This window comes from Ambystoma mexicanum, chromosome 6q, assembly GCF_040938575.1.
Source record: "Ambystoma mexicanum isolate Mex_15411 chromosome 6q, UKY_AmexF1_1, whole genome shotgun sequence".
Taxonomy (NCBI): Eukaryota; Metazoa; Chordata; class Amphibia; order Caudata; family Ambystomatidae; genus Ambystoma; species Ambystoma mexicanum.
The window spans coordinates 735,121,994-735,142,594 of record NC_090937.1 but is presented as its reverse complement, the minus strand read 5'-3'; positions in this window follow the sequence as shown (position 1 = coordinate 735,142,594).

Here is a 20,601-nt window from a genome sequence, read left to right as displayed (position 1 = left end):
CCCCAGCAGTGCAGGGGCAGCCTCCAACAGGCCCCCACTCATGTCCCCTATTACCCCCACCCACCAGCAGTGCAGGGGCAGCCTCCAACATGCCCCCACTCATGTCCCCTATTACCCCCACCCCCCAGCAGTGCAGGGGCAGCCTCCAACAGGCCCCCACTCATGTCCCCTATTCCCCCCACCCCCCAGCAGTGCAGGGGCAGCCTCCACCAGGCCCCCACCCATGTCTACCACCACCCCCACCCCCCAGCCACCAGAGGCAGATACCATCAGGCCCCCACTCATGTCTCCCACCACCCCCACCCCCCAGCAGTGCAGGGGCAGCCTCCACCAGGCCCCCACCCATGTCTACCACCACCCCCACCTCCCAGCCACCAGGGGCAGATTCCACCAGGCCCCCACTCATGTCTACCACCACCCGCACCCCCCAGCCACCAGGGGCAGCCTCCACCAGACCCCCACTCATGTCTCCCACCACCCCCAGCCACCAGGGGCAGATACCATCAGGCCCCCACTCATGTCTCCCACCACCCCCACCCCCCAGCAGTGCAGGGGCAGCCTCCACCAGGCCCCCACCCATGTCTCCCACCACCCCCACCCCCCAGCCACCAGGGACAGCCTCCACCAGGCCCCCACTCATGTCCCCTATTACCCCCACCCCCCAGCAGTGCAGGGGTAGCCTCCAACAGGCCCCCACTCATGTCCCCTATTACCCCCACCCACCAGCATTGCAGGGGCAGCCTCCAACAGGCCCCCACTCATGTCCCCTATTACCCCCACCCCCCAGCAGTGCAGGGGTAGCCTCCAACAGGCCCCCACTCATGTCCCCTATTACCGCCACCCCCCAGCAGTGCAGGGGCAGCCTCCACCAGGCCCCCACCCATGTCTACCACCACCCCCACCCCCCAGCCACCAGGGGCAGATACCATCAGGCCCCCACTCATGTCTCCCACCACCCCCACCCCCAAGCAGTGCAGGGGCAGCCTCCACCAGGCTCCCACCCATGTCTACCACCACCCCCACCCCCCAGCCACCAGGGGCAGATTCCACCAGGCCCCCACTCATGTCTACCCCCACCCCCCAGCCACCAGGGGCAGCCTTCCACCAGGCCCCCACTCATGTCTCCCACCACCCCCACCCCCCAGCAGTGCAGGGGCAGCCTCCACCAGGCCCCCACCCATGTCTACCACCACCCCCACCCCCCAGCCACCAGGGGCAGATTCCACCAGGCCCCCACTCATGTCTACCACAACCCCCAGCCCCCAGCCACCAGGAGCAGCCTCCACCAGGCCCCCACTCATGTCTCCCACCACCCCCACCCCCCAGCCACCAGGGGCAGATACCATCAGGCCCCCACTCATGTCTCCCACCACCCCCACCCCCCAGCAGTGCAGGGGCAGCCTCCACCAGGCCCCCACTCATGTCTCCCACCACCCCCACCCCCCAGCAGTGCAGGGGCAGCCTCCAACAGGCCCCCACTCATGTCTCCCACCACCCCCACAACCCAGCAGTGCAGGGACAGCCTCCACCAGGCCCCCACCCATGTCTACCACCACCCCCACCACCCAGCCACCAGGGGCAGATTCCACCAGGCCCCCACACATGTCGACCACCACCCCCACCCCCCAGCCACCAGGAGCAGCCTCCACCAGGCCCCCACTCATGTCTCCCACCACCCCCACCCCCCAGCCACCAGGGGCAGATACCATCAGGCCCCCACTCATGTCTCCCACCACCCCCACCCCCCAGCAGTGCAGGGGCAGCCTCCACCAAGCCCCCACTCATGTCTCCCACCACCCCCACCCCCCAGCAGTGCAGGGGCAGCCTCCAACAGGCCCCCACTCATGTCTCCCACCACCCCCACCCCCCAGCCACCAGGGGCAGCCTCCACCAGGCCCCCACTCATGTCTCCCACCACCCCCACCCCCCAGCCACCAGGGGCAGCCTCCACCAGGCCCCCACTCATGTCTCCCACCACCCCCACCCCCCAGCAGTGCAGGGGCAGCCTCCAACAGGCCCCCACTCATGTCCCCTATTACCCCCACCCACCAGCAGTGCAGGGGCAGCCTCCAACAGGCCCCCACTCATGTCCCCTATTACCCCCACCCCCCAGCAGTGCAGGGGCAGCCTCCACCAGGCCCCCACTCATGTCCCCTATTACCCCCACCCCCCAGCACCGTGGGGCACCTGCCAGCAGGCCCCCACTCATGTCCAACTCATGTTCCCCTGCACCCACATCCCCCAGCACTGTGGGGCACCTGCCAGCAGGCCCCCACTTATGTCCAGCTCATGTTCCCCTGCACCCCCGCCCCCCGGCACCGTGGGGCACCTGCCAGCAGGCCCCCACTCATGTCCAACTCATGTTCCCCTGCACCCCCACCCCCCAGCACCGTGGGGCACCTGCCAGCAGGCCCCCACTCATGTCCAACTCATGTACCCCTGCCCACATGTCATCACAATCTAGATCCCCGGTCCCCATGGTCAGCCTCCAAATGCAAAACACCCACCCGAGTATTGCATCCACCCACTCAGAAATGGAAAGAACATGATAGAACTGCAATTGCAAGTTTGGAAACGAACACATGTCCCTCACATACACCCAATGATATGCATGAAACCAATGAGATGATACTACACATTGAAGTTTGATCTAAAAATATGTATTAAAGAAAACAAGAATTGAATCAAAAATAAACTAACAGAAATGTGAATTTAAAAAAAGTAAAAAGAAGCATGTCCATGAAAAAATGCTAAACCAAAAATCAGAATCCAAAGGAATGGTGTCCAAAGTCACAGTCCAGAAAAGAAAATCCAATGTGAAATTATAATAGAAAGCCATTGCTCCATGGGTAAATGGTAAAAAGAAACGAAAATCCAACAGATAACTATGTACAGGTGAACAAGCCAGGGTCCATGATCCCAACAAAAGAAATGAAACCTATCTAACAACACTACCTAATAAAAAATAACTATATACAAAAATGTGGCCCATTGTCCAAAAGGTCCAAAGAAAAAGCAAAAACAAAGGAAACCTAACACTAACTACATAACTATTTACATGGGCAGCGGGCTAGTCCAACGGCTCACTGGATGTTGTCATGGGCCAGGGCATCATCAAACTCCTGTTCAATGGCTTGGAGGCGGGCATGTTCCCTGGCCCCAAGGTCTCGCAGGAATAAAGCAGTGTCCAGCTCCAACTCCCTGCGAAGACCCTCGAGGCACTCAGCCCGCCTCAGCGCCCTCCGCATGGAGTTCTCCGCCCTGACCATTGTGAGCCGTTCCTCCTCTGCCCGCTGCCGCTCCGCACCTATCCGCTGGCCCAACCGCTCCCACACAGAAGCCACTCCCATTCCAGGGTTCTCCTGCCCTCCGGCCGATGCCTGCACCCCTGATGTTGATGGCCCCGAGCCATGATGCCTCCCACGTCGAGCCCGCCGCTGCCTCCGAGTCAACTGCCTGTGCCAGCACGACGGCATCCAGGCTGATGGTATCCACCGACGCCGTCGTGCACGTGCCCTGCCCGATGATGCCGTCACATCCTCCATCTGCTGGGGTCCAGTTGCTGGTGTGTCCACCCCTGCTGGACCTCCGACTCCCGACTGTGGCAGGGATGGGATCCCCACCGAGCCGGCTGCATTGGTCGGGGCAGGTCCACAGGGGGCCCCGGTGGCATCTGGGCCGGAAGACGGCATGGAGAACGACTGGTGCATAGTCTCCACAGAGGAGGAGAGGGTCGCCAGATTGGCCGACACATGTAGGAAACCCCCGACCATGGCCGTTCCCAACTGGGCCACGTCGGCACGGTGCTCTCCGTGATGACGTGCATGCTCCTCCCGGGAAGCACGCACCTCATCACAAATTGCACCTGTGCGCAACGCGACACCAATCAGGACCTTCTCCATACGGCCAGGGGTCCCCTCGTACGCAGGTGGAGGGGAGTCAGATGACATGGACATCCCCCCTACCTGCGGACGGGCCTGGGATGGGGCATCCCTGCTGGTGCATGGCGGTGCAGTCACAGTGTCAGGGACAGTGACATGCACAGGCCCCTCCACAGCGACCTGTGCTGCCTCCTGCCCCTGCCCCTGGACTGCAACACTTGCACCAGCAGGGATGCCCCCACCAGGCCCCATGTGCGCCTCAGTAGCGACCTCCTCCTCCTCTGTGGAAACTACCAACCTGGATGGCTCCACCCCGTCTTCCGCCATTGCAAGCCCCTGTGGGGGCTCACCCACCCCTTCCGCTGCAGCCGTGGGGGCATCCCCGCCGCTTTGCTCCACAGAGCCGTCTCCGCCCTCTTCTTCACGTGGCGCTGTGTAGAGGGAGACATAGAACACAAGCATCAGGGTACTGTACAATGGTCCCCTAGACAGGAAGCAATAGCAGATGAGTGGCACTGTCAAAGATCACTTCCATCATGTCCCTCCACAACACATGGCTCAGTGCAGGTAAAACACATGCAGTAACAGGCATGGCGCATGCTATGGACATTAGCATACATGTCCAAGTTATTCTTCAAACATACACTGTTGTTTTGGAACTCACATGCATCATGTGCCATGCCTATCACATGCACACACTTCACCCTAGTTTCATCCATCTGGCCTCGTACACCACAGACACAGTGGATACAAGGATGACTAGGCTGCATCAGTGAACCGGAACATTGCCACAGACATGTGTCATGCAACCCAGGCATTCACAAGTCACAGACACGCTGGTCAGACACACAGACATGGACAGCATATATGTACATGGCATCAGCACCCATCCCTCACCCATGTCCAGGAACAGAGACTGGCATGCTTTCATGTGGCCATTCCGCATAGGGCAACCCATGTTGCAATTGAACACATGCACCAACCGTGTGGTTCACACATTACTGGTCTCACATGCATGACGTCCCTGCACACACACATGCATACATGGGCTATGTCACACATACAGGCAGGGATCAGACAACCAGCACACTGCAACATGCCCTGTCTCACACAGCAATGCTTGGCCACTTACCGCTCAACTCCAGACGGGTCTGCCTCTCAAGGATCTGGCCGTGGAGCTCTGGGCCTACGCGTTCCAGGACCCTCATCTGGATGGTACTCATGCGGCCCCTGCCCCCCTCCATGAGGCGCCGGGCCTTCAAGAGGGTCCTGGACCTGCAGTCATCCCAGCGCTTCTTGACATGTTGGTAGTCGCAGACTGCCACCCCCTCCGCGTTGATGGCAGTCACGATGTCCGTCCAGATGCGAGTCCGTCCTTCCTTGTTGGCGCGCTTACTTCCGAAGAGGGCATCATACTGCCCCAGGACTTGCTCCACCAGGACACCAACTTCGGTGGCACTGAAGCTGGTGCCCCTCTGCCTCTCTGGCCGGGGGTTGCCAGTGGTGCCAGATGTAGCAGTGCCCGACATGGCAACCCCAGAGGCAGGAGTGGGTGGGCAACTGGGTCATGGGGCTGGGCTATGGAGCGATGGTATCCCAGTCGGGAGTACTCTGTTCCAGCAGGGGTGGACACAGCAAATGGACCCCTGCAGATGGCTGATGTGCAGGCACCAAATGGCAGGGCACGGTGGCAGCAGGCAGGCAGGTAGGCAGGCAGCAGCAGATGGCTCGTGGGAGGCTGCTCGGGGCTCTGGGGGGCAGTAATTCGGCCTTTTGGGCAGGAGCGTGGTCTTCCATGTGCTTATGCGTGGCCAGCTTGATACGGAGTGATTTGGCACGTGAAAATCCTGCACGTCTGCGTGTAAATCGAGGAAAGGCCCTTAGCGCGTATGCACGTCAGCACGCATATGCGATTTCATTGGACCAAAGGCCCTTAGTGCGTGAGCGCGTCTGTGACGTGAGGCGCGCGGGTGTTTCCTTCATTACACGTGATGACAGAGCACACGTGGATTTCCACCAATCGCGTGTGGAACTTCCTGCGCACCCCAGAAATACACGTACCCAGGCAAATCGCGTGTACGCTCACTTCCCTCCGATTACACGCGATGACACTCGGACGTGCAGTTTCATTTCATTGGCCCAAAGGCCACCATGCGCAGCTGTGACGTCACGCGCATGGCCGTAGAGAATGGTGCGTGTAAAAATGAAGAGATACACGTCCGAGTGTCAAAGCGCGTAATTGGTGGAAATGGCCTCATCGCGTATGCGCGTCTGTGACGTGTGTATAAAAGGTACGTGTAGGATGCCATTTCCTTGTACGTGCTTTTCGTGGAGAGCGAGTGGGTGAAATCTCTACTTCTTGTCGGTTCACACGCGATTTACTTCACGGCGTTTCCAGTTCGTACTCCCTGTTACCTCTGACAGTTTTTTCTCTTTTCCTCTTTTCCCTGGGCCTGTTTCCTCAAACAGCTCCCCTATTACTGTTGTCCTGTCTCCTCAGACAGCGTACAATTCTTCTTTTGGCGGGGGTTTTGCCAACGCGCACACGCGCATATTTTTCACGCTTTTGTTCCTGGCAGACGGTGAGTCGCGCACGTATCTAACATCTGTGCTTGCCCCGTGTGTCGCGTACCCCGTCAGAGGTCATTCTAGGCTGCGTGTGACAAGCATAGGTTCATTCTTGTGTTCCTGGGTGCCACAGCATAGTGCAGGTTTTTTTTTTCCACGCACGTGGTCTAGGAGGGGTTGCGTGCACCTTACTTCCCTTTTTTGGGCTGCCTGTGCGTTGCGTGACCCGTCATCTTTCCCCAGGGATGACATACAGCCTTGCTAGAGCACTAGGGTACGATTACCATCTGGTACCCAAGCCCTTTGACCCCCAATTGCCCAGGACAATAGTTCACATCAACTCCCATACGCACAATAACATCAGTGCCATGGCTGGGAGGCGAACAAGCCGTAAGGGTGGCAAAGGTGGCGAGCCCCAAGTGGTGGCCGTGGTGGATCCGGTAGGGGACGTGGCCGTGACTTGCAGGGTGCCCCTAGCCCCCCATGTGTGGAGGAGCAGTCAGGGACACCCATGCCCCCCCCCCCCGGTTGAGGTTACCGTGGCTGACACCATCCATGCTCAGCCCTTGTTGGACCAGCCCACTGTGGAACCAGACCTGGCACAGGGTGACTCCATGGCTGACTTCCAGGTCAGCAGGTCTAGGCCATGTGCGCCGGTGAACGTTGGTGTCATCAGGCCACGTGGATCAGGGGCAGCTAGGTCATCTGCTGCCCCGCGTAGGCAGGCTTGGGAGGCTGCAGGGGCAGCTGCGGCTCCATCCACCCCACCTCTCACACACCCAGCCAGGACAGTGTCGGTCCAAGTCCATCATGCTGACATTCCCCCTGACACCATCACACTTGAGATAATGCCTGCACCAACTCCCATGCTGAGTGTGCAATCCCACGCTCCTGCCCCTAGTGTCCAGAGCGGCGCAGGACACTCCGGATCCCCACCACCTTCCAAGCAGAAGAGGAAGAGTGCTCGTCCAGTAGAGGCTGATGCCCCAGACACGGCTACACAGTCCGGCCCGTCAAGGAAGCCCAGCTTCAATGAGGCCGAACTGAATGCACTTGTAGAGTATGTGTCCGCACATGACCGTGAAATGGTGATTGTTGCAGGATCTAAGACCACACCTGCACAACGTCAGGCACACTGGCAGACCATTGCGGACATCATAAGTGCCCTTGGAATCGTGAGGCGCACAGCTAATGATTGCTACAAGCGCTGGAATGACCTGAAGCGCAGGGCAAAGAATAAGCTGGCCTCAAGTCATGCCGCAACTCTAGTGACTGGAGGTGGGTCTCCAGCAGACGACATAGAACTCACTCCACATGAGCAGGTTGCTGGGACCTACGTCACGGAGGAACAGATCCAAGGCGTGGGAGTAGTGGCAGATTACGAGGCATTGTCCGGTGAGTGCACATGCATGTGTGTGTCATCCATGTGCATGTTGTGTGTGGGAGGGCTTCTGTTTGGGTACCAGGCGAGGGTGTGTGTGCCTGAGTGGTTCGGCTCACCCATGTGCCTCTTCCAAAACATTCTTTGCACCAGCATTTGGGTATAGCAGCATCCCTTCGGCCAACATTAGACATCCAGCCCAACACCACGCCAGTTGCCCTTGGAGTGTCATCTTGCCACTACGCTGTTGCTTATTTACCTCTGCTTATTCAGGCAGATTGTTTGCATACCACCACTTTTACTCAGGATTTCTCAGTCCTATTGTCACATGTCTGACATGGCTATGGTACAGTGGACTGGCTCTGTTTCGTGGACATGATTAGTTTGGACATGTCCCTGTGCTATAGGACCATTTTTGACTGGCAGCTGCATGTTAAACATTAGAACCATTACAATGAAAATGATCAATCATATGAACAAACTGGACTGAATGAAGAATTGGTGACCTCCTCTCCCTCTTCACTTCATGGCTAGGGTACATGCCATCTGTGTGATGGCATGTGTATTTGACCTGCCAATCACTGGCCAATGTGTGATGGCACTGCTAGGAAGCATGCAGCAAATGTGTTCATCTTCCATCTTGGTGTCATCAATGTGTAGCATCTGCCTCCCCATCACACGCAGTGACGGTGCATGCATGGGAGTGTTTTAGTCATGTGGGACATGTGTCAATCAAGTACTGTTTCTGTAGCCTCTCAGCCCTCATTGTGTGCCATGGTGCTAATGCCTGTTTCCATTTGTTTCCTTGTATGTCTTTGCAGGGGAAGACGCACCTGATACTGCTGGGGTTGTGGAGATGGTGCAGACCCAGGGGGGGTCTGAGGGCCGACCGACCACCAGTGAGGGACGTGGTGTGGTGGTGGGTGAGAACCCACAACTGCTGCAGGTCGTGCTCTCAAGGGGTGTCTCTGGCTGCACCTCCCCCGAGCTGTACTCAGGTGTTGATTCGGATGATGAGACCTACGTGCCGTCGTAGGTGAGTGTTCCTGGGAGGGATTCTGTTCTGTCTGACCCACCTGCACCAGGGTTAGAACCCTCAATGGGGATGTCAGTGTTGGCAGGTACGCCTTTGGTGGTTACGGATGCAGGGTCACACTCCGCGACATCTGATCCTGTTCCTGGGCCAGCAGATCAGAGGGGGAATGCAGTCCTGCAGCCTCAGGCAGTGCCGGCACAGCAAGGCGCAGTTCGCCTTGCCCCAGACAGGTGTGGAGCCCGCCGACGTGGTGGCCGTACGCCACCTGGCAATACCGCATGGGAGCAATCCATTTACGGTATGGCAACCCAACAGGCAGCATCATCAGAGATGATGGCTCAGGCCATGGATAGGGTGGCCACTTCCATTGTCCCCCCCGAGAGGCTAATGGAGCGACTACAGCAGGCAACCGACTCCATCTGCCAGTCACACAGGGAGGACATGTTGGCGTCCAACAGGGACAGGCGGGCGGAACTGCCAACTCTGCAGGAAGCCATCTCCATAGAGTCCCAGGGCCACAGGGAAGCCCTGAGGCTGGAACTCCTTCACCTCAGGGCGACTCTTGTTGAGCTTGAGGCTTCAACAGACCGAAGGACAGAACAGCAGCTGGAGCTGTCTCACCAGTACGCTCTCAGCTGAGATGCAGGCAACTAGGGCGGAGGTCCGGGCATCCCTTGAGTTGTTGCATGGGGACCTCCGCACACTCATCCTCCAGAACGAGACCTACCACACCCGCATGCTTGCAGCGGGTGTGCAGGACACATGCTGCCACTATGATCCTGCACACTACTGGGGGCGCATATAACAGCTGCCCGCCAGAACGGTCAAGGGAGCAAAAGCGTGACTTGAGAACTCCGAATGTGCACTCCACTATGCCCCGGGTTGCTATATGGGCTGTGTTGTATCTTACCTCTGGAGGCGTGATGGGGTTCCGAATTGGCGTCATCATGTGGGTGCTCAGACGGTAGGCACTGTCCCCTGGTGAGGAGGTGATGGGTATCATTAGTGGGGTAGTGACATTACTCTGCATCTGACATGCATGCATGTGCAGTGGCATTCATACTCACCAAGCAGCCATGTATCACTATGCCGCCCAGCTTCGAGGTCCCGGCTTAGGGTAGACATTCGGTAAATGAAGCTGTCGTGGGTGGACCCTGGATAGTTTGCATATACTGAGGTGATGATTCCCTTAGCATTACATACTACCTGCACGTTGATGGAATGCCAGTGCTTGCGGTTCCTATAGATGTGCTCAGATGCCCTGGGGGGACGTAGTGCCACATGGGTGCAGTCAATGGCACCTAGCACTTTTGGAAATAGTGCCACACCGTAGAAATCGAGGGTGGCAGCCTGCCTTTCTGCAGGTGTCCTGGGCAGGTATATGTGCCTACGGACTGATGGGCGTGCAGTGATGATGTTCAAGACCTGGTGTAGGCCTCGTGACTGAGTGGCCTGTGACACCCCACCCACTATGGCACTTGTCCGCTGAAATGATCCTGTGGCCAAGAAGTGCAGTACATTGAGGACCTTCTCCAGGGGGCTGAGTGCTTGGGAGCACAGGGTGGGTGATGTGAGGTCATCCTCCCACTCACTGACCAGGTCAAGTATCATGTGTGGGGGAAACCTGTACCTCCCATACACCTGGTCATCATGCATCCCAAAAAGGCTGGTTCTGGGAGTGAAAATTCGGGCCCTCACTATCCTCCTCCTCCTCCTTTGGTAACTCACGGCCACTGCTGCTAGGAATGGTATATTCATCCTGGCGTATGAGCTTGTTTGTGGTTTTCGCGCACTTTTATGCTGCGCGGGTCGACGTACGCCTGCTTCATGCTGGCGTACGTGTGTCAGGATTGGACACTTTTTCGGCACGTCGTAGGCGAACGTGTGAATCTTCCCGCCCACACCAGGAATACACGTAGCACGCTCTCACAGGCACAGTCGCGGGTAAATATTCCCGCCCACCCCTGGAATACATGTGACCCACTCTCACAGGCCCAATCGCGTGTGGAAGTTCAGGCGCACCCACAGTAATACACGTACCCAGGCAAATCGCGTGTGGAAGTTCACGCGCACCCCGAAGTACACGTACAATCGCGTGTGGAACTTCACGCGCACCATGAAGTACACGTACCCAGGCAAATTGCACGGCTGGGGGGTGGGGGTGGTGGGAGACATGGGTGGGGGCCTGGTGGAGGCTGCCCCTGCACTGCGGGGGGTGGGGGTAATAGGGGACATGAGTGGGGGCCTGGTGGAGGCTGCCCCTGCACTGCTGGGGGTTGGGGGTGGTGTGAGACATGAGTGGGGGCCTGGTGGAGGCTGCCCCTGCACTGCTGGGGGGTAGGGGTGCCGGGGGACATGAGTGGGGGCCTGGTGGAGGCTGCCCCTGGTGGCTGGGGGGTGGGGGTGCAGGGGGACATGAGTGGGGGCCTGGTGGAGGCTGCCCCTGGTGGCTGGGGGGTGGGGGTGCAGGGGGACATGAGTGGGGGCCTGGTGGAGGCTGCTCCTGCACTGCTGGGGGGTTGGGGTCGTGGGAGACATGGGTGGGGGCCTGGTGGAGGCTGCCCCTGCACTGCTGGGGGGTGGGGTGGTGGTAGACATGGGTGGGGGCCTGGTGGAGGCTGCCCCTGGTGGCTGGGGGATGGGGGTGCAGGGGGACATGAGTGGGGGCCTGGTGGAGGCTGCCCCTGGTGGCTGGGGGGTTGGGGTGGTGGTAGACATGGGTGGGGGCCTGGTGGAGGCTGCCCCTGCACTGCTGGGGGGTGGGGGTGGTGGGAGACATGAGTGGGGGCCTGGTGGAGGCTGCCCCTGGTGGCTGGGGGGTGGGGGTGGTGGTAGACATGGGTGGGGGCCTGGTGGAGGCTGCCCCTGCACTGCTGGGGGGTGGGGGTGGTGGGAGACATGAGTGGGGGCCTGTTGGAGGTTGCCCCTGCACTGCTGGGGGGTGGGGGTGGTGGGAGACATGAGTGGGGGCCTGGTGGAGGCTGCCCCTGGTGGCTGGGGGGTGGGGGTGGTGGGAGACATGAGTGGGGGCCTAGTGGAGGCTGCCCCTGGTGGCTGGGGGGTGGGGGTGCAGGGGGACATGAGTGGGGGCCTGGTGGAGGCTGCCCCTGCACTGCTGGGGGGTGGGGGTGGTGGGAGACATGAGTGGGGGCCTGGTGGAGGCTGCCCCTGGTGGCTGGGGGGTGGGGGTGCAGGGGGACATGAGTGGGGGCCTGGTGGAGGCTGCCCCTGCACTGCTGGGGGCTGGGGGTGGTGGGAGACATGAGTGGGGGCCTGGTGGAGGCTGCCCCTGGTGGCTGGGGGGTGGGGGTGGTGGTAGACATGGGTGGGGGCCTGGTGGAGGCTGCCCCTGCACTGCTGGGGGGTGGGGGTGGTGGGAGACATGTGTGGGGGCCTGGTGGAGGCTGCCCCTGGTGGCAGGGGGGTGGGGGTGGTGGTAGACATGGGTGGGGGCCTGGTGGAGGCTGCCCCTGCACTGCTGGGGGGTGGGGGTGGTGGTAGACATGGGTGGGGGCCTGGTGGAGGCTGCCCCTGGTGGCTGGGGGGTGGGGGTGCAGGGGGACATGAGTGGGGGCCTGGTGGAGGCTGCCCCTGGTGGCTGGGCGGTGGGGGTGCAGGGGGACATGAGTGGGGGCCTGGTGGAGGCTGCCCCTGCACTGCTGGGGGGTGGGGGTGGTGGGAGACATGAGTGGGTGCCTGGTGGAGGGTGCCCCTGCACTGCGGGGGGGGTGGGGGTAATAGGGGACATGAGTGGGGGCCTGGTGGAGGCTGCCCCTGGTGGCTGGGGGGTAGGGGTGGTGGTAGACATGGGTGGGGGCCTGATGGAGGCTGCCACTGCACTGCTGGGGGGTGGGGGTGGTGGTAGACATGGGTGGGGGCCTGGTGGAGGCTGCCCCTGGTGGCTGGGGGGTGGGGGTGCAGGGGGACATGAGTGGGGGCCTGGTGGAGGCTGCCCCTGGTTGCTGGGGGGTGGGGGTGCAGGGGGACATGAGTGGGGGCCTGGTGGAGGCTGCCCCTGCACTGCTGGGGGGTGGGGGTGGTGGGAGACATGAGTGGGTGCCTGGTGGAGGGTGCCCCTGCACTGCGGGGGGTGGGGGTAATAGGGGACATGAGTGGGGGCCTGGTGGTGGCAGCCCCTGGTGGCTGGGGGGTGGGGGTGGTGGGAGACATGGGTGGGGGCCTGGTGGAGGCTGCCCCTGGTGGCTGGGGGGTGGGGGTGCAGGGGGACATGAGTGGGGGTCTGGTGGAGGCTGCCCCTGCACTGCTGGGGGGTGGGGGTGGTGTTAGACATGAATGGGGGCCTGGTGGAGGCTGCCACTGGTGGCTGGGGGGTAGGGGTGGTGGTAGACATGGGTGGGGGCCTGGTGGAGGCTGCCCCTGCACTGCTGGGGGGTGGGGGTGGTGGGAGACATGAGTGGGGGCCTGGTGGAGGCTGCCCCTGGTGGCTGGGGGGTGGGGGTGGTGGTAGACATGGGTGGGGGCCTGGTGGAGGCTGCCCCTGCACTGCTGGGGGGTGGGGGTGGTGGGAGACATGAGTGCGGGCCTGGTGCAGGCTGCCCCTGGTGGCTGGGGGGTGGTAGACATGGGTGGGGGCCTGGTGGAGGCTTCCCCTGCACTGCTGGGGGGTGGGGGTGGTGGGAGACATGAGTGGGGGCCTGTTGGAGGTTGCCCCTGCACTGCTGGGGGGTGGAGGTGGTGGGAGACATGAGTGGGGGCCTGGTGGAGGCTGCCCCTGGTGGCTGGGGGGTGGGGGTGGTGGGAGACATGAGTGGGGGCCTGGTGGAGGCTGCCCCTGGTGACTGGGGGGTGGGGGTTCAGGGGGACATGAGTGGGGGCCTGGTGGAGGCTGCCCCTGGTGGCTGCGGGTGCAGGGGGACATGAGTGGGGGCCTGGTGGAGGCTGCCCCTGCACTGCTGGGGGGTGGGGGTGGTGGGAGACATGAGTGGGGGCCTGGTGGAGGCTGCCCCTGGTGGCTGGGGGGTGGGGGTGGTGGTAGACATGGGTGGGGGCCTGGTGGAGGCTGCCCCTGCACTGCTGGGGGGTGGGGTGGTGGGAGACATGAGTGGGGGCCTGTTGGAGGTTGCCCCTGCACTGCTGGGGGGTGGGGGTGGTGGGAGACATGAGTGGGGGCCTGGTGGAGGCTGCCCCTGGTGGCTGGGGGGTGGGGGTGGTGGGAGACATGGGTGGGGGCCTGGTTGAGGCTGCCCCTGGTGGCTGGGGGGTGGGGGTGCAGGGGGACATGAGTGGGGGCCTGGTGGAGGCTGCCCCTGCACTGCTGGGGGGTGGGGGTGGTGGGAGACATGAGTGGGGGCCTGGTGGAGGCTGCCCCTGGTGGCTGGGGGGTGGGGGTGATGGTAGACATGGGTGGGGGCCTGGTGGAGGCTGCCCCTGCACTGCTGGGGGGTGGGGGTGGTGGGAGACATGAGTGGGGGCCTGGTGGAGGCTGCCCCTGGTGGCTGGGGGTGTGGGTGGTGGTAGACATGAGTGGGGGCCTGGTGGAGGCTGCCCCTGCACTGCTGGGGGGTGGGGGTGCAGAGGGACATGAGTGGGGGCCTGGTGGAGGCTGCCCCTGGTGGCTGGGGGGTGGGGGTGCAGGGGGACATGAGTGGGGGCCTGGTGGAGGCTGCCCCTGGTGGCTGGGGGGTGGGGGTGCAGGGGGACATGAGTGGGGGCCTGGTGGAGGCTGCCCCTGCACTGCTGGGGGGTGGTTGTGGTGGGAGACATGAGTGGGTGCCTGGTGGAGGGTGTCCCTGCACTGCGGGGGGGTGGGGGTAATAGGGGACATGAGTGGGGGCCTGGTGGAGGCTGCCCCTGGTGGCTGGGGGGTGGGGGTGGTGGTAGACATGGGTGGGGGCCTGGTGGAGGTTGCCCCTGCACTGCTGGGGGCTGGGGGTGGTGGGAGACATGAGTGGGGGCCTGGTGGAGGCTGCCCCTGGTGGCTGGGGGGTGGGGGTGGTGGTAGACATGGGTGGGGGCCTGGTGGAGGCTGCCCCTGCACTGCTGGGGGGTGGGGGTGGTGGGAGACATGAGTGGGGGCCTGGTGGAGGCTGCCCCTGGTGGCAGGGGGGTGGGGGTGGTGGTAGACATGGGTGGGGGCCTGGTGGAGGCTGCCCCTGCACTGCTGGGGGGTGGGGGTGGTGGTAGACATGGGTGGGGGCCTGGTGGAGGCTGCCCCTGGTGGCTGGGGGGTGGGGGTGCAGGGGGACATGAGTGGGGGCCTGGTGGAGGCTGCCCCTGGTGGCTGGGGGGTGGGGGTGCAGGGGGACATGAGTGGGGGCCTGGTGGAGGCTGCCCCTGCACTGCTGGGGGGTGGGGGTGGTGGGAGACATGAGTGGGGGCCTGGTGGAGGCTGCCCCTGGTGGCTGGGGGGTAGGGGTGGTGGTAGACATGGGTGGGGGCCTGGTGGAGGCTGCCACTGCACTGCTGGGGGGTGGGGGTGGTGGTAGACATGGGTGGGGGCCTGGTGGAGGCTGCCCCTGGTGGCTGGGGGGTGGGGGTGCAGGGGGACATGAGTGGGGGCCTGGTGGAGGCTGCCCCTGGTTGCTGGGGGGTGGGGGTGCAGGGGGACATGAGTGGGGGCCTGGTGGAGGCTGCCCCTGCACTGCTGGGGGGTGGGGGTGGTGGGAGACATGAGTGGGTGCCTGGTGGAGGGTGCCCCTGCACTGCGGGGGGTGGGGGTAATAGGGGACATGAGTGGGGGCCTGGTGGTGGCAGCCCCTGGTGGCTGGGGGGTGGGGGTGGTGGTCGACATGGGTGGGGGCCTGGTGGAGGCTGCCCCTGGTGGCTGGGGGGTGGGGGTGCAGGGGGACATGAGTGGGGGTCTGGTGGAGGCTGCCCCTGCACTGCTGGGGGGTGGGGGTGGTGTTAGACATGAATGGGGGCCTGGTGGAGGCTGCCACTGGTGGCTGGGGGGTAGGGGTGGTGGTAGACATGGGTGGGGGCCTGGTGGAGGCTGCCCCTGCACTGCTGGGGGGTGGGGGTGGTGGGAGACATGAGTGGGGGCCTGGTGCAGGCTGCCCCTGGTGGCTGGGGGGTGGTAGACATGGGTGGGGGCCTGGTGGAGGCTTCCCCTGCACTGCTGGGGGGTGGGGGTGGTGGGAGACATGAGTGGGGGCCTGTTGGAGGTTGCCCCTGCACTGCTGGGGGGTGGAGGTGGTGGGAGACATGAGTGGGGGCCTGGTGGAGGCTGCCCCTGGTGGCTGGGGGGTGGGGGTGGTGGGAGACATGAGTGGGGGCCTGGTGGAGGCTGCCCCTGGTGACTGGGGGGTGGGGGTTCAGGGGGACATGAGTGGGGGCCTGGTGGAGGCTGCCCCTGGTGGCTGCGGGTGCAGGGGGACATGAGTGGGGGCCTGGTGGAGGCTGCCCCTGCACTGCTGGGGGGTGGGGGTGGTGGGAGACATGAGTGGGGGCCTGGTGGAGGCTGCCCCTGGTGGCTGGGGGGTGGGGGTGGTGGTAGACATGGGTGGGGGCCTGGTGGAGGCTGCCCCTGCACTGCTGGGGGGTGGGGTGGTGGGAGACATGAGTGGGGGCCTGTTGGAGGTTGCCCCTGCACTGCTGGGGGGTGGGGGTGGTGGGAGACATGAGTGGGGGCCTGGTGGAGGCTGCCCCTGGTGGCTGGGGGGTGGGGGTGGTGGGAGACATGGGTGGGGGCCTGGTTGAGGCTGCCCCTGGTGGCTGGGGGGTGGGGGTGCAGGGGGACATGAGTGGGGGCCTGGTGGAGGCTGCCCCTGCACTGCTGGGGGGTGGGGGTGGTGGGAGACATGAGTGGGGGCCTGGTGGAGGCTGCCCCTGGTGGCTGGGGGGTGGGGGTGATGGTAGACATGGGTGGGGGCCTGGTGGAGGCTGCCCCTGCACTGCTGGGGGGTGGGGGTGGTGGGAGACATGAGTGGGGGCCTGGTGGAGGCTGCCCCTGGTGGCTGGGGGTGTGGGTGGTGGTAGACATGAGTGGGGGCCTGGTGGAGGCTGCCCCTGCACTGCTGGGGGGTGGGGGTGCAGAGGGACATGAGTGGGGGCCTGGTGGAGGCTGCCCCTGGTGGCTGGGGGGTGGGGGTGCAGGGGGACATGAGTGGGGGCCTGGTGGAGGCTGCCCCTGGTGGCTGGGGGGTGGGGGTGCAGGGGGACATGAGTGGGGGCCTGGTGGAGGCTGCCCCTGCACTGCTGGGGGGTGGTTGTGGTGGGAGACATGAGTGGGTGCCTGGTGGAGGGTGTCCCTGCACTGCGGGGGGGTGGGGGTAATAGGGGACATGAGTGGGGGCCTGGTGGAGGCTGCCCCTGGTGGCTGGGGGGTGGGGGTGGTGGTAGACATGGGTGGGGGCCTGGTGGAGGTTGCCCCTGCACTGCTGGGGGGTGGGGGTGGTGGTAGACATGGGTGGGGGCCTGGTGGAGGCTGCCCCTGGTGGCTGGGGGGTGGGGGTGCAGGGGGACATGAGTGGGGGCCTGGTGGAGGCTGCCCCTGGTGGCTGGGGGGTGGGGGTGCAGGGGGACATGAGTGGGGGCCTGGTGGAGGCTGCCCCTGCACTGCTGGGGGTGGGGGTGGTGGGAGACATGAGTGGGGGCCTGGTGGAGGCTGCCCCTGGTGGCTGGGGGGTGGGGGTGCAGGGGGACATGAGTGGGGGCCTGGTGGAGGCTGCCCCTGGTGGCTGGGGGGTGGGGGTGCAGGGGGACATGAGTGGGGGCCTGGTGGAGGCTGCCCCTGCACTGCTGGGGGTGGGGGTGGTAGGAGACATGAGTGGGGGCCTGGTGGAGGCTGCCCCTGGTGGCTGGGGGATGGGGGTGGTGGGAGACCTGGGTGGGGGCCTGGTGGAGGCTGCCCCTGGTGGCTGGGGGGTGAGGGTGCAGGGGGACATGAGTGGGGGCCTGGTGGAGGCTGCCCCTGCACTGCTGGGGGGTGGGGGTGGTGGGAGACATGAGTGGGGGCCTGGTGGAGGCTGCCCCTGGTGGTTGGGGGGTTGGGGTGGTGGTAGACATGGGTGGGGGCCTGGTGGAGGCTGCCCCTGCACTGCTGGGGGGTGGGGGTGGTGGGAGACATGAGTGGGGGCCTGGTGGAGGCTGCCCCTGGTGGCTGGGGGGTGGGGGTGGTGGTAGACATGTGTGGGGGCCTGGTGGAGGCTGCCCCTGCACTGCTGGGGGGTGGGGGTGGTGGGAGACATGAGTGGGGGCCTGTTGGAGGTTGCCCCTGCACTGCTGGGGGGTGGGGGTGGTGGGAGACATGAGTGGGGGCCTGGTGGAGGCTGCCCCTGGTGGATGGGGGGTGGGGGTGGTGGGAGACATGAGTGGGGGCCTGGTGGAGGCTGCCCCTGGGGGGTGGGGGTCCTGGGGGACATGAGTGGGGGCCTGGTGGAGGCTGCCCCTCCACTGCTGGGGGGTGGGGGTGGTGGGAGACATGAGTGGGGGCCTGGTGGAGGCTGCCCCTGGTGGCTGGGGGGTGGGGGTGCAGGGGGACATGAGTGGGGGCCTGGTGGAGGCTGCCCCTGCACTGCTGGGGGGTGGGGGTGGTGGGAGACATGAGTGGGGGCCTGGTGGAGGCTGCCCCTGGTGGTTGGGGGTGGGGGTGGTGGTAGACATGGGTGGGGGCCTGGTGGAGGCTGCCCCTGCACTGCTGGGGGGTGGGGGTGGTGGGAGACATGAGTGGGGGCCTGGTGGAGGTTGCCCCTGCACTGCTGGGGGGTGGGGGTGGTGGGAGACATGAGTGGGGGCCTGGTGGAGGCTGCCCCTGGTGGCTGGGGGGTGGGGGTGGTGGTAGACATGGGTGGGGGCCTGGTGGAGGCTGCCCCTGCACTGCTGGGGGGTGGGGGTGGTGGTAGACATGGGTGGGGGCCTGGTGGAGGCTGCCCCTGGTGGCTGGGGGGTGGGGGTGCAGGGGGACATGAGTGGGGGCCTGGTGGAGGCTGCCCCTGGTGGCTGGGGGGTGGGGGTGCAGGGGGACATGAGTGGGGGCCTGGTGGAGGCTGCCCCTGCACTGCTGGGGGGTGGGGGTGGTGGGAGACATGAGTGGGTGCCTGGTGGAGGGTGCCCCTGCACTGCGGGGGGGTGGGGGTAATAGGGGACATGAGTGGGGGCCTGGTGGAGGCTGCCCCTGGTGGCTGGGGGTGGGGGTGGTGGGAGACATGTGTTGGTGATCAGTGGTGCAAGGTGACATGTGGGTTGGCTGGTGTGCATGGCCATGGTGGATGGGTTGCCTGTGGGACATGAGCAGGGGTGCAGGGTAGTACCCTGTGGTGTGGGCTGCCTGCAGGGGCCGTGGAGGGTGTAGAGGGAACACCTGGGGGGACCCACATGGCCATATCACGTGTAGCATTCCCCTGCAACACCGAAATACACGTACCCAGCCAAATCGCGTGTGAAACTTCCCGCACACCCCTGGAATCCACGTACCCAGCAAAATCGCGTGTTGGACTTCCCGCGCACCCCTGAAATCCACGTACCCGGCCAAATCGCGTGTGAACTTAGCGCACACCCCTGAAATCCACATACCCAGCCAAATCGCATGTTTAACTTCCTGCGCAACCCTGAAATACACGTACCCGGCCAAATCGCGTGTGGAACTTCCCGCGCACCCCTGTAATCCACGTACCCAGCCAAATCGCGTGTGGAACTTCCCGCGCACCCCTGGAATCCACGTACACAGCCAAATCGCGTGTTGGACTTCATGAGCACCCCTGAAATCCACGTACCCAGCCAAATTGCGTGTGGAACTTCCCGCGCACCCCTGGAATCCACGTACCCAGCCAATTCGCGTGTGAAACTTCCCATGCACCCCGAAATACACGCACACGTTATTTTTCAGTCAGCATGTTTGTGGGTACCCCTTTGCACGTCATTTGTCCTGGAGGGCCACAGCATTGGACATTCATCATAGCTGTATATAGGTGCTATTTGTTGGCGCACCTTTTGGCACACGTTTTTTACAGGCGCAGGGACGCTACCGCCTGCTTTCTTATGGCGGTCATGTTTGTGCCTGTGCGCTGGTTTGACCGTGCGCTGTTTTGCCCTATTCGATTCCATGAATACGTGTTGTAGGCGAGCGTGTGGGCGTTCCGCGCACTTGCACCCTGTACTTCCCCCGTGACGCCCACATTTTGGCAAGTTGTTCCCCATTCCAGGTGTTACGCCCCGTGTTCCGCCTACTTTTGTAGCGTGCGCCGCGCTATGTGCGATTTTCGCTGTGGCCTTTGCGATTTTCGCTGTGACCTGGCGCACGCCGTTAGATGGCCTGTGCGCCAACGTGCGCCGTGCACTTTTTTAGCGCACATCAGATGGTTTATTCGCGCACGCCCTTCCATGAATCGATGTGCGCTGCTTTTCGTGCGATTTTCACAATTGCACTGCGATTTTCGCAATTCCACTGCGATTCGCACGTTTTTGCCCACTTGCGCCGCGCTATTTGTTCCATGAATCGGCCTGTTAGTGTATTTATCTTTATGTAGGATTTGATAGTTAAAACCCTTTTTCATTGATATTGCCACAACATTTTATTTACCATCTGCTTCACTAGCCAACATTTCACTGACCCAAAACAATTTCAATTTTCTGTGTGGCTTCATGTAACAATAAATGAGTCACTTGTAAGCAAGCAATAGTTAGTTTGCATCTATTAATGTGGGCCAGAACCTTTTGTCTTTTTATTAGATTGTTAAGACCCATGTCATGCATCTTAAGGTCATAGTCTAAGAATAAAACTGAAAAATAATCTTATCAATGAATACAAACTTGAAACCCTGTTTCCAATCAGGGCA